The 15,297-nt window shown below is 36.8% G+C and overlaps 1 protein-coding gene across 2 annotated transcripts in view; it reads left to right on the forward strand.

Moving 5' to 3' along the window:
- The window catches only part of zzz3 (zinc finger, ZZ-type containing 3), a 45,617-nt gene continuing 30,320 nt past the window's right edge, over positions 1–15,297 (forward strand). The window contains exon 1 of one of the 2 annotated variants that reach the window (XM_067454287.1): positions 1–261. The gene's annotated coding sequence lies outside the window, so the exon portion shown is untranslated. Of the gene's footprint in view, positions 262–906; positions 1,146–15,297 lie in introns of those variants that run through there. The other variant, XM_067454288.1, reaches the window with a different exon arrangement.

Genomic DNA, 15,297 nt, shown 5'->3' on the forward strand with positions numbered 1-15,297 from the left:
CAATATCATGTAATGGTGCATTCTTCAATCTTCAGTACAATATGCTGCTCATCATCAGGCTGAAATGGTCGGTCAGATCGGTGCTGACAGCAGAGCTCTTGAGAGCCGGTCATTATGAAAGCAGCGAGCGTGTGGGCCGCGGCTGCTGTCCTGTACAGTATCGCAGTGAGCGGGATTGTGGGATTCACATTCACAGCAGCACCGAGAGAGAAAAAAACATGGCGGCTGCCGAATGTGCAGCAAACGATTTGCGGAAGTGAGGTAAGTGTAATTCTGTAGCTTCATAAACCCTTTTACATAGAATTATCCGTCACTCAAGTCCAATTCCCCGAGTTTATCTCGAAGTTAAAGCAGACTCTGGTGCAGGAACTGCCCTGAATGTAGCAGTTCGAGCGGATTTGATAGGCAAAGTTGTTGCGGCTGATCAGTTGTGTATGTGCACGCTGCCCCCGCTCCTCTGCACTGTTAGGCTAGCCTGTTAGCTTCAACATTTAGGCCTTTTATTTTCAAAAGTCATTTAAACACCTGCTCTGCGGGTTGCGTTTATCTGACACTGGGAAACGACACATTTTCTGTTTGTTAGCAAGTGTTGTGAATGTGCGTTAAAAGGGGTGCGCCAAATTCGTTAGCATTAGCATGCTAAAGTGAGCCTCTGTCATCTTTATTAGCGCTCTTAGCCCAAATGCTAATTAGTGAATGAGTTGTGTAAAAAAAAAAAAACCGAATGGTTTGTTTCTCACTGTTGCGTGGCCGTTTACACGATAAGTTTGTTTTATTATGTATAACACAAAATGAAAGTGCAGTTGCGCTTCCTGTGAATGCAGTAGTTAGCAGGTGAGCTCATAAAACCCTGCGGACACATTTGTTTTGTTCAGTTAAACGGTTAGTTATGTCTGTAAAACATGTCTTTATAAAATATTTTATTGAGTGTATGAAGCAAACGTGTTGCGTTCAAGACTGGTTGAGAAGTTCAGATGGGCTTAGAAATCAGCAGAGCTGGGGAAACTTGCACGGGTGTTTTTGGGAGGCACAGCCGGGCTGCACATCTTGCCGAACCGCGGATGCGGTGTTGCCGCCGGAGAGGCCCGTTAAAAGCATTTGAAGGGGATAATGTTTCTTCTTACGGCTGTTCTAATTAAATGACGGTGAGTTAATAATCTGCAGTAGTGCTCGAGACACTGTTTGTTTGTTTGTTAGTGTGTCAGGATAATGAAGGCTCTGAGGAAAACATCTCATTCTGAGAACAGGTTTTAAATGAGGGTTTATCATTTTTCAATCACTGAGCCAAACTGGGTTCTCTGAAACCACTGCGACGAGCAATTTTGAAAACATGCTGAGCTGCACATAGGGCGAGTGTTTTTCTCCTCGTTGTCATTTGGACAGAGCTGGGTTGGATTGTGATAGTTCATTGGCGAGCACGTGTCAATTTAAAGTTCTTTGCCACGCGCGCGAGTTGAAAGATTATTCAGGAAGTTTCAAATTCTTGACGCGTGCGACGAAGAGCACGAGCAGAATGACAACACCATTTATGTCTGTAAAAACAATCTTTGACGCTTATCTCACTCCTCTGGGATGTTCCAGCTCCTTCCTTTGAGTTTCTGTTGTCACCTGCCAGTGGCTGGGGTGGTATTGCCTGTTCCTGTTTTAGGCAAGGTGTGATGTACGAAAATGTCTGTGAATTATTTCTTCAATTCATCATCGGATAATTGTAATAATTTTAATAAAAAAACAAATAATCAATTTGAAATTGAATCCATTCTTCTCAACATTGTCACATCCTGCACAATGTGGAATCAGACTTTTTTTATTTTCTTTATCGATCATTTTGACTGAAGGGTGTTGTTAGAAACTACGCGACGTTAAAGTATTTGAAGTAAAATTGTAAAAACGTTAAATTGTATCAATGTAAAGCTGATTCAATGTAAAGTATACAATGTAATGTATCAATGTAAAGTATACTGGGTTTGTTTTTATGCGTAGTCGAACGCACAGCCGTGCAAATTATACTTATTTTGACTCGTAGGCTACTCATACACTGATGTTCCACAAATGCGCAGTTTTGAGCAATCTCTCGCTGTTTAGTAAAAATATGTGTGCGGTTTTATTGTTACACTTCTGATGATGAAATGCGTGTCACCCGCACTGGGCCTCGCCTACATGTATAAAATGAAGTATTCTTTGGCCTTAACGTTTATTAAGTAAAATGACTAAAAGCCCTCCTTCAGCTGGAAAAAATAGTCCCTGACCGGTTACATTACACCATTAGATGGTGACAAAGACTGTCTTTATGGGTGGGTGAGTCAGTCAGTAGCAAAGACTTTTATGTTAAAAGGACTGAAACGTGTTGTGAACACGGAGGAGCAAAACACAACTGACAAATGCTTTGACGGACACTGTAAGACAAGTGTCAGGACACAGGAAAACCTCTTAACTGTTATGCTGCACACACCGTTTACACCGTTCGTGAATAGTGCGTCTGGAGTGAGTGATTTCCACATTAAGTTAATGTAAAGAGGCGTTGACATTTAGCGAGGTGCGATGGTTAGGATTTCACCTCATTCGCCGTCCAGTTTCCGGGAAAGACTCGAATATGCATCATACGCATTACGTGCAAGTGATTTTATTTGGTGGTTTTTGTGCATTCACACGTTTGAAGTGAATTTGCATCTACACCTGAGCTGAAAAATCTGAGGAGAACCTGAGAAATCAGAGCCTGCTCATGATAAATAGCAGCAGCTCCTGGAGCAAGGGGTGAAACTCGCCAAACTAGGTGCGCCTTTGGAGGGTCTGGTGCCCCCTATGCCATTGTTCTGCACTCCATAGCAAATACAGAGCAGTGACTCTTGATGAATGCTCAATCAACATCGGCCATCTTGCAAACAGACAACTGCCTAGCACTTGCCAGAGGTGAGGGACTCAAGCCACATGACTTGACTCGAGGCAGACTTAAGTTGCACTTTTTAGGACTTGAGACTTGCTTGACAAATATTAATAAAAGACTCGACTTGACTTTGACTTGATATTCACTTATATTCACAATATTCATTAACCAGTTTTGCTGAAGACACCTACTGAGTGTTTCAACTTTTGACAGCGTGTGTGTGAGACAAAGGAATATCCACGGAAGTGTAATTAGTATCTCAGTTCACAGATTGTTTGTTTCTATATTGTTTCTATTTTAAAATGTTGACGCAATGTAAAGTATTTGCTCTGGCTCTTATTTTCAATAATTTTGCTCAGTTTTTTTATGCTTCTTGTTGTAAACTGTTGACATTGTACAAGCAAAATGTGACGGTTGGTCAGTGTGTTTGTGATTAGACGCTTAAAGTCACTCCACCATTTCTGTGTTCTGCATTGGAGCTGATTTTTGACAAATTATGTATCAAAAAGTAATTTTTGTACTCTCCCATTGATTGAAATTATATAAATAAAAATGCTGAAATCCAGCCAGCACTGCTCACATGTAAAACATTTTAGTAAACATTTTAGTTTAAGGCTACATTTTCTCTTTTTTTAATTTATTTTATTATTCCAGCAATTTCATTTGGGGTCAAAAAGATCCAGATAGCTTACATAAATAACATTTTAAGCCAATTTTAATCCACAGTGAATTGGACGTGCATATAAATCAAGCGTTTGAAGCTAATTTGACACACACTTGAGGTGAAATTCGTGGATTCTAAATGTTCAAGCATCCAACTAGTCGTGAATTTAATGCTCTGTTTGCGTTCTGTGTGAACACAGCATTAAAAGGTATCGCAGATATCGCAGCGGACATTCAAACTGATTTTTATTGTGAACATAGGACTGACCTGAGGGAAAATGATGTATCTGAATGCAGGTAATGCATGCGGCCACACTTTCTACATAATACAGTAAGCTTCAATGTCCAATATCAATGACACCAAACATGTTTACGTTGCTAAGAGTGTTGTGATACACAGAACCATTGGGTGAAGCTGCCATGTGTCGTGGATAAAACACCGCTGTTTTGTCGTGGATAAAACACCGCTATTGACCAGATCAGAATCAAGGACTGGTGGAACTATCAATTTTATAAATACGTATTTGAATTTTCTTTAATTGGTACATATCCATGTACAGTTCCTTATGCTTGAGACGTCATACATTAGAGGTGAGACACAATATCATTAGAGCAATATATCGTTGTCCTTCTCCATGCGATACAAGAATCAATCCACTGGTGCCAAATATCAATATTTGAATTGATAAAATAAGCCGCTCTAAATGGATTTCCCTACTCTGTGGTTGATGATTCCTCGAGTGGCGCTCAACATATGAATGAGGGAAACATGAACATAAGTTAACTAAGCTGGTATAGTATGGCGGACAGCAGTGGGAGTAAAAGTCTGGAAAACCTGCACTTAACCTTTACATGGGCATTTTTAGATATTACGATGTATCATTTGATTAAATAACAGAACAATTTTTGCTAATGGTGTCCATGTGCTGAATCGCTTATAAGAATATTTAAGTAATCAAGTTTTTCATCCAAAAAATAAAAATCCTGTCATTTACTTAGCCTCATTTTGTTCCAAACCTGTATGTTGTCAACTTGTCATTTTGTTAGCAGAATGTGAGTTTGAAATAATGTTTTGGCCTTCATAGTTCAGTAACAGAGACACCACCGTCATGCTCCAAAAAAAGAATAAATAAAACTAGTTCATATGATTTGTGCTGTATTTTCCAATTCTTCTAAAATCAAATGAACTCAGACCTGAAGTTTAAGGGTGTGTTCACACTTGACCGGTTTGGTGCGATTAAAACGAACCCTGGTGCGATTGCTCTGTTAGTGCGGTTCATTTAAAGAACTTGTGAACGTTTCCATCCGAACCAAACAAGCGAATCAAGACCGTTGAAAAGATGAGTCTCAGTACGCCTCCAAAAGAACTCTGGTGCGATTCAAATGGAATATCACAACATGGACCGCACCAACAAACCTTGCTTACTCGAGGTATGCTGGTTCCAAAAACAAGGCCAGGAGTAAGTTCAAACAACTCGGAGTATGTTCCTAGCTATCAGATGCTGAAAAAAATGCGTAATTCTACTTCCTTATTCTTTTGTTTAATGGTTATTTCATAACACTATTTGGTGGTTATGCAATAATGTATTTTTTTATTTATTTAAAGTAGTCTTTATTCACTTAGAATAAGGAATTATATTGTTTTTTATGCTAATTTATTGAATGCATATCCATGTGTGAAATGACTAAAATAAATATATTTGAATTGCATTAACACGTAAACTTATTTTTTATTCTAATTCTTTAGAATTAATGTATAATATTGAATGTATATTATATAACTGAAACAAATTTGGTTATATTAATTATTTAAAACACATCTGAATACCTCTTAATCAAACTGACCCTGGAACAGAAGCTGCTCCGGGTCAGGTTATGTTCAGAGAGTGAGTTGCCATGGTTACTTACATAGCCTGAAAGTTACCTCTGTTTTTGGAACCGAAAGTTGAGGTTATCCGCTAATTTACTCTTAAACATACTGGGTATGTCACTCATCCTGGAATGTCCCCCAGAATGCTCAAGCAAACCTGTTTTTCTCATCATAGTCACGATGTTACCCATCAGAGTTTTGGTACAGGTGTCAGAACTGTATCTCCTCGCAGCAGATCTTTGTTTTTGTGTGTGACGGAGGGATTCCTGTTCCTGTTTTGACTGCTTTACCCATTTTATAAGCATGTCATGCTGGTCAAAATACCCTGTAGCTATGCGCACACAACGGGTGCATTTAGCCAGCTTATAGCATTGTTTTGAATTTTTGGTTAGTTCTGTCACAAAATATATGTCATAAAAGCCAAACAGTCAGGTTGGAAGAATGTCCCTACACTTTAAGTTTGGTGTCTTTAGGTTCAGTGTTAAATTGCCACTGTGAACGTTATGCAGACTAAGACTAAATGTTTGTTTTTTTTTTGGTCCAAATTAATTTAAGTGAACCAAAGTACAAAGTAGGGGTGTGCAATATATCGAAATTACCTAAATATCACAAATGTATATATCGCAATATGCATATCGCAACGGGACACAATGTCTGAATGATTTTAATAGGCTACTTCAACATTGTTAAAAGTGTGCGTTTTAGGTCGACGCATAGAGCAGAGAATAGACTAGGCACACGACTGTTGCTTATGGGACTTGCTTGACGTTAAAAAGAGTTATAAAATGCAATAATTGGCGAGAATACAAAAACTTCAGTCTCGCACTGTCTCACACACACACACACACACACACACACACACACACACACACACACACACACACTGAAACGTGAATGATTTGTGACATAAATGTTTGCTAAAAAAAAGTGCTGGTCACTTTCAGAAGTTGTAGCGACGCTTTCTTTTCCCAGAAAGAATGTGAAACACAAATTGTTTCATTCTCATTTTTTAATCTCATTATTTAACAAGATATTGTATATCGCATTTTTCTTTAATATCACACAGCCCTAAGTGTGAACACTCCCTAAGTTTACTAAAGAGTCAAAACTATAATTCTTATTCATGTTCATATTGAAAAAAGGTGCATTTATGTACAGTGCCAGCATTGGACTCATTGATGTGTTGTAAATGAGTAGGTAGAGCAATTGAATACAGACAGAATTTAAGTCCAAACAGGACAGTTATAATGTAGTGCAGTCAAATTGACTACTTTTAATGTTGCTTTTATGGTGTCCTACTAAAAAAGTGATCAGCTGGTTTGGAACAGTATGAGGATGAATACATAATGTGTGACCTACTCTTTCTACTTTTTAACTGTTCTGTTTTGTATTTGGACAATGCCAGAAAACATGAAGCGTCTCCATTGGCTGCCATAAGAACAATAAGAGCCGCTGCACAGATGGACTGCTGGAGTCTGAGTGATTTCTCCCGTGTGTCTTCAGTGTTAACTAATGCTGCCTGTAATCCAGAGAGTCTGGTTTTGTTAAAACTAAGCAAGGCCAGAACTGAGATCTCCGTTTGTGATTTCTTCTTCTTTTCAGATTTACATTTTCCGTTTATTAGCTGATTTTGTGCACACGAAATGTATACGTTTTGTCTGAAAGTGCTGTTGGAAGCAACTCGTGAATTATTTAGTCATAATCGTGCTCCAAACACATATAGTGGCCTGTGACTTGTATACTTCAAAAAGAACCATATGTTGTTGTTTTTTACCTGAAATCTTGTCTTCTGCCGTGGCTCCTACATTTCAATTGCACCTCCACATATTTAAAGCTGCCTTGTTGTAATTGGTCAAAAGTTAACGGAGTGGACCGTCGTGACCTCTTAGCATGGCCAGTTTGAATTATACATACGCAACTGAAATATTGTTGAACTATCCTTTTTAAACTGTGGTTCTTAACCTTTTTTTTAACTTTTAGACACCCCATTGTTCAACACAATTTTCAAAGGCAGTGCTGCAGTGATGATATATTTTTGTTTGACAACCTTTTATTTTTGGAAGTTAGCATCACCCTGGTTCCCTCCACAAAAACCCAAAAGGAATTTTCCATTTGCTTTTGGTTTTTTTCAGAAAATAAGATCTGTGAACAATAAGTTTATGATTCTTACACATTTTGTTCATCATTATAATCTTCACAAATGAATACTACTTTTATGAATTTTGAAGCCTAGATGCTATCGCCAGAAGCAAAAAGTTAAATGTAGCCATTTTCAACTAACCAAACCATGGTCTTAATATTTTAGCAGCACACTACTGTTTTTAGTGTTTATTTAACATAGGTTTCCATGATCTCCAGTGTGGTTTGATGGCTTTTAATGTCCCAACCACTGCTGCCCCATTTAGCCAATTTTTAGCATCCACCTTTTTCAATACAAGTAAAAGCTTTAAAAATAAATGAATAAATCACAAAGTCACGCTTTATTAAAAGTGTTTGTTGCTATTGATGACGGTCATTATAAGAAAGGAAATGCCACAGAATGCAGTAGAATCTTGCTTAAAGTGCATAGAGCGGCTTGTTTTATTTGTTGTATGTTGATTTGTTGAAACTTGTTAAAATGTTGTCAACATGTGCATCAGCTCTTTTTGAACCGTGATAATATTGATAACAGTGATAATTTTAGTCACTATAATCATGACTTGAGATTTTCATACCATCCCATCCTAAGATATGACAATGCTTTTAAAGTGTAAAATAAATTATATATTTATTATATAACCAACATAGATGTTCACATTCTTTTTATTAAAAGAAAGCATACCTACAACTAGAGATGCACGATATCGATATCCTATTTCCCTTTGTTTGGAAACAACACCATTTTGAGCAAAAACTTTTTTTTCAGTCTGGTTTCAGATTTCTGAGGTCTCCTTACTAGAAGGATTCTTGTTGAAGATAAATAAATGTTAATAAAGTTATTTTTATGATAAGAGTATTAAAAGCCCCGAAATTTTCATTTTCATTTTTCACCCCAGATCCAGCTGTAACTGAAATATTGTATTTTTGGATTTAACGTTTGTGCACATGAAGTGGGGGTGGCATGACATCCGTTGATGCTGTCTTTTAATTCTACAATTATTGTAGAGCTCCTTGGATTATTTTTCATCATCCAGACTATTTCCTAAAATCAGGGTGTCCGCAGGGTTTTTAAAAGTATTGAAAAGTGATAAATCCAAATTGTCAAATTTAAGGCCATTAAAAGTGTTAAATGTGGTCTCAGAGGTATTATTTTTTTCAAATTAGGTATTATTTTTTTAGACTATCAGGTAGCTGTATTAATATCAGTAATAGGCTACTGGCCTTCATTCATAAAAAGATGCCATTTAAACAAGTATTTAAAATATACTCTCTTTATGTTTCTACATTAATTTGATTAACTGTGAAATTATTATATTAAAAAATATATTAAAAACATACAAAAACATTTCTTTTTTTATTGTGATTAATCGCAGATGTTTTTTTATTTATTAATCTAGTTAAAGTTTTTAATCGATTGACAGCACTAGTTTTTAGTATTTTGTTAAATTCAACAACTTATTACAGTTATAGAAATGTAATATTTGGCTCAGGTTTTGTTGTTGGAAAAAAAATACTAAATAATTTAATTGCTGAATTACCAATTATTAATTGAAATCAAATGTGTATGCAGTAATGCTAATTTGTGAATGTTGAGATCTATTTTACTGTGTCTGAATGATAACTTATCAGATATATAACAGATTTCCTCCTGGTGTTGATTCTAAATCTATTCTTTTTTGTATGTTATACATGTCTAAATCTGTGTAAATAATAGAAAGGTCTCTGATTAACACTTGCAATTCAGTGTCGTGATGGTTTTAAAAAATATTCTGAAGGTAGTAAAAAGGTATTAAAAAGTAGTTAACATGTTAAAAGTTAACATTTAACTTAAGGATTGCTGTATATACCCTGAAAATTGTATTACAGATTAATACACTGTATATGAAAGTATTTAATTCACAAGTGTCATGCTTGTGATTTATGACATCATTACTGATTTGCTTATTCAGAACAAGAAGTAACTTCAATTTATTTGTATATTTTACTTTTCATTGTATTACTGTTACAACAGCAATATATATATATATATATATATATATATATATATATATATATATATATATATATTTTATATATATATATAATATATCAAATATATTTATATATGTATAAATATATAGCGATCTGGAGGAGGCTTCTGCTGCTGTTGAGGCTGCTGCACGCGTGCTAGAGAGTGGAGAGACGCGATTGGGCTAGTTTTGTTGTGAAATTTTTTTCATATCGGCCGATTCCAATTTTTATATTTTAAGCGTTTATCTTCCGATTCCGTGCCGATAATATTGTGCATCCCTACCTACAACTTATATAATAAAAGTGAACAGCAGTGTTTTTTACTGTAGTATCACATAAAAAGGAAGGGGAGAGGGGTTCAGGTAGGCCTACATTAGGTTTATTTAACAACAGAAATTGAATAATCAAATGTAAAAAATAAAACACTTAGTCTTAGTGTTCACTGTATCATTACACAGACAGGTGGAGGTTTATTAGGCTGCTGTCACTTTAGAACTTTAGTATGTTTTATATTTTTACACGTGCACTTTCTTTCTCAACGGTTTACTCCAATTTAGATACAACTGGCTGTTTGCATGAACTCTCATCAAGATGGGTATATTGACATAATTTTGTGTGTATATGGCTACATATGCTGTGGAAGAGAACTGAATTTGAGATCAAGAGGCAGCTTCCTATGCTTGAGCACTTCACTTATTGCACCTAATAACATTAAGCATGTCACACAAGTACGTAACTTTCACATTTTCCACCCCTTATTCAGAAGACCTATTGCATTTGGTATAAAAGTTTGCTTATAGATTGCTTTAGTTGCTTTTGGTGTTCTATAACGAAGATGAAATATGATAATAATAATAATGTTGATAATATGATGTATGATAATAATAATTCAAAATAATGATTCAAAGGGTGTCTCTCATTATTGCCAGAGCTTTTCTCTGAACTGCAATTTCATATAATTGATAGTCTGACTTTTGCTTAGGTCCTATGATTTTACCTGCCACTCATGTTTAATTTGACTTTATTCACAGATGTAATTCATCCAATCCAAACGGTTATGTTATACCCTAACAGACTCTCAATTAAACTAATATAAACTCTTTGCAAATCAACCTGTCTTACAAAGAATTCTTGCAATTTCCTTAGCAGGAATAACCTCTGTGGTGATTTAAAATCTACATTATCAGAGAAATTCAATTTACAGTCCATCATAGTTCCCAAATACTTAAAGACCTTTACAATTTCAGCAGGTTGGGTCATTTAAAATAAATAATTTTGTTTACTGACATTCATCAATAAGGAACTTGCTTCACACCACTTTTCTAGTTTTTACACCTGCTCTTCATACTCAGAATTGACACATATTTTGATGTATTATTAAGTTAAAGCCATAAGCCAATGCGATATGCATATCACAATCAATAAGTACATTTGTGGAATTGATAATTTCGATATTGTGCTGGCCTAATTTGAATTGAGTTAATCCTTATAATTTTAAAGGCCTTTTTTTCACCTATAGATTGTTTGTTTTGTTCCGAAACAGGGCAACATTTGTGCATTTTCTTCTTGGTTTGGTTCCCTTTCCCAAGGCAACATTTCAAAGTGTATCAAAATGTCGATGCAAGTCACATATCCATACAACCGTTCTCTTATTGGTTTCCTCTGCGTCATCCATCAAGAAGATTGACAAGGTCCCTCCATGAGTTTATTGTGGCTTTATTTGTAACTGTCGAGATGCACGCATTCACTAAACAAATGTAACTGTCATTCCCGCTGTTAAATTCTACATTCGTATTAATACTGCAGTAGATTCAAACACGCTCTCTCTAGATCTCCCAGCGCTGTCTAGAGGTTAACTGTGTCAAGACAAACTCTGTCAAGGCCTAATCGGTACAGCACAAAGAAAGAGAAACATTTTAAGATGAAGAGGGACTGTTTTGGTTTTCAACTGTGATAACTAATGTGCTCACTCACAGAATCAGACACTATTGCTATTATAGCACATTTCTCGCCTGTTATGAATTATAAAACCATTCGGTTTGTTGAGCCGGATTGCTTTCACACTTCAAGCGAACCGCCCCAGAGTTTGTTTGCAATCGGGCCCGGGCCACCTCGTTCAGGCGGTCTCGGAGCGTTTGTTTTGATGCGGATCCAGGCGCAATTGCCTTGTTCACATATGCCTAAGGAAGAACCGAACCAAGGGAGAAAACGCATCAGGTTCTGAAACAAACGCTTGGGTGTGAAAAGTGCCCCAAGTCATTCTGTGACCCACCTCACTGTTTGAGAACCACCGCTTTTGTCGATCTTAGTGAATTTTCAAATGTTTACACAATGAAATGCTTTGAATGTGCTCTGTAACATCACTCATCATACTCTGTTATTTAGAGTTTTACTCCTTTATTGGGCATATCAGGAGGAGCAGCGCAACCTGCACTTACTCATATTTGAGTTCCCAGATAACCTCATTATGCACAAATGAGTCATGTCAGAGTTGTAGCGTGTGATGACATTAGTGGTGACTCCTCCATGAGCAAGAGCTTTTCCCTCTCATTTCACGATCGTAATGACTATGAACGTTCTTCACAGTAAAAAAAAAAAAGTCTGGTTTTGATTTGAATTCTTTTCATATTAATAAATTGCAATAAAGGGAAAAGTATAACGGATCAAAGCGGATTCCTTTGTAACTAATCTATCAGCCTGTGTGTGTGTGTTTGTGCCAGCTCAAACCACAGGTCTGGATTTGCTGTGTGGAATAACAAGTCTTTTATAGCCTTTATAGAGAGAGGAAAATAGATTCAAGTAGTTAAACTGACATGGGTAGAAACGGAAAATTATGTTTTCTAACCATTTTGGTGCTTTTTCGTATTCAGGCCTGACACCACCCCATCTGTCTGTTTTCCGTCTCGTCTTTTATATGCATGGTCAAATCACATTAGACACTCACCAGGAGGCTTCAGTGGAGTGTGAATAAGGGCTGCGTGTAAGACTCTCCTCAGGTGCCTCTCATTTCTCAAGCAAAACTAATGTCAGGAGTGCAAAATCTTATTCAAAGCCTCTCGTCATTCAGATCACACTAATTTTACATGGCAGCGATTGTGTGGACTGGAGCAGGTGCTATGGTCTTTTTTTAATTTGAAATATCTACTCTGTAAAAATTTGTTTTTAAATCGGAAATTAAATGTATTATTTGAGTCTTTCCTCAATTACTTTTATTTGTAATATTTACCAGCGATTTCTGAGTGAAAATGGTTTCAAATTAAACCCTGCACCAATTATTTTCAGTGTTTTCTACTTCAAGGACAGCTTATTGGAAGTGTTCTAGCTGTAATAAGCCTACAATTATTCCCTTTCCCTCCTGCATATGTACTAGACGTATCCTCTTGCACGGCCTTAGCATAATGGAGGCAATTGAGAAATTTGATACAGAGTAATCTAATTTGTCACACACTTCGAGCTTATATTTGACTTTAGTACTGCACTAATTATTGAGTAATGCAGACGACAGTACCAGCCAGCGCTCCCTTCAGTCTCCTGTGAAGCCCCCAGCTGAAATGTGGTGTGTTTTTTTTTTTTTGCTGCTGCTGCCTTGCAGATTTTGTGGAGTTCACTGGCCCCATTATCCCATATCAATATATCATGTTCAGTTAGCGCTGGTCTTTAGACTGACTGCATCATTAGTCATGCCCAGGGCCAAATTTAACTTTTTGCCACACCTGCCAATGGCTGGTGAACTGAGAGAATTTACCAGTAAATGTCATTTTGTTTAAAATCTTTTGTTAAAAAAAAAAAAAATAATAATAATGGAATATTTAAAACAATGATAGCACATGTCCTGAAAAGTGAAGTCAAAGCGTCTCGATTGCCCCCAGGTGGTTGGTCCCAATATAGGTCATAAACCCCACCCTCTCCATGCATTCTAATATGATGCGAGACAAATTAGACAATCAAATTACACTTTGAATAAATGTTTTCCAAAAAAGTTTCTCTCATTTCAGGTATTTTTTATCACACTGATGTAGGGCTGAACAATTAATCAATTCATCGAAAAATTCTGAATCTCTAAGCGACATGTTCGCGTGTCGTTTATTGCATTTTTTTAAAATCCTGTTAATACCTTCCAGTGTGTAGTTAAGAAGTTATCTTACGTGCCGTACTCCAGTCACTTCAAGTGCAGTTTGCGTTCAGCAGTCATCTTTACAATCTGGATGCTCAGTATTGCTTGGGCAATTGCATGTTTTACACAGTTTATGGGTAAGTAGGGATGGGTACTGAAATCCGGTATTAAATGAGCCCCGGTGCTAAAGTATGAAAGACCGCAGTAGTGTTGTCAAAAGTACCAACCGCGATACCAAACTGGTACTGAAATGTTAAAAATGTGACACTTCGAGCGCTGTTGAGCTGTAATTGTAAACCCCTTTGACTGGCCATTGTGCTCACGCGCTCATCGGATGTGCCTGTGATTGGCTACAATGATTAACACATGGCAGCGGTTTGAAATAACACGGAAGTGTTTGAAAGTGTTTTGAAAGCAGGAGCAGAAGCATTTGAAAGCAGAAGCGGGGTCAACCAGCGGACCGGTATGTAGGCTGATAGACACCTGCATTCAAACGCTCTGTGTGTATTTGTGCAAGCACTCTGTGAAAAGCGTCATTGACATATTTTTACAACATGTTTGTGATGCGCTGATCGTAGTAGCCAATCACAGACATATTTGATGAGCGTGAGCACAATGACCAGTCAGAGGTGTTTACGATTCTGCTCAACAGTGCTCAAAGCATCACATTTTTAAAAATGTCAGTACCGGTTTGGTATCGCGGTCGGTACTTTTGACAAAACTAGACCGCAGTATCGATAAGCTTTAATGCTATTTGTTTTTATCGTATACATAGTTTTTATCGTATACATATAAAATAAAAATAGATGTTTTTTATTAGTTTTGTTCAAACATTACTGTTTATTTTGCTATAGATATTTTACATTTTCAGATAAAGCAATATTAATTATGTTCTTACCTTTTCTATTCATTATAAAAAAAGTATAACAAAAAGAACCGATAAGAATGCCGTTAAAGTACCAGATCGATAAGCAGTATCGGTAAGAGTCGTAATACCGTTAAAACCTTAACGATACCCATCCCTACAGGTAAGTTAATCACCTTGTTATGAGGCGATTAAAAAGTTATAAAAGTTATGAGGTGCTACACGTACACAGACTGCTTTCGCAAACCCCAAAGTAAGATCAATTTCGCTGGCATCCTCATGAAATTTTGTCAGTTAAATGCGTTTAAAAGCTTGCTAGTTTTAACATTTAAGGGATTTTACACCATTCAAGACAATATGGAAAACATCTCCATTCAGTGCTGGTGAGCCGAGCCACGTGGTGTCTCTGAAAATGCACGAGCCCTGAAGACAGATCACTTTCACTTGCTTCCGCACAAAAGTTTGAAAATTGTACGTTTTTAAGGCCTGCCCGTTAGGACATTGAAGTGATTTAGGACTATCGGATGTGTATCAATATTTTTAACTAATGCACTGATGCATTGTGACACACGAACACTCAGACAGTAGCTCGCACATCATGTGAAGATTGGGCAGACTGAATGAGAAACATTCAGGGACGCAAAAAACTCATGGCCAACACCATCCAATGATTCATCACTAAAGTTAGCCTAGAAATATAGACGCACCCTAGCGGCAGCAAATCTAATCTTCCCGCGAATGTCAGCTAGCAACTT

This window comes from Pseudorasbora parva, chromosome 9, assembly GCF_024679245.1.
Source record: "Pseudorasbora parva isolate DD20220531a chromosome 9, ASM2467924v1, whole genome shotgun sequence".
NCBI classification, from domain to species: Eukaryota; Metazoa; Chordata; class Actinopteri; order Cypriniformes; family Gobionidae; genus Pseudorasbora; species Pseudorasbora parva.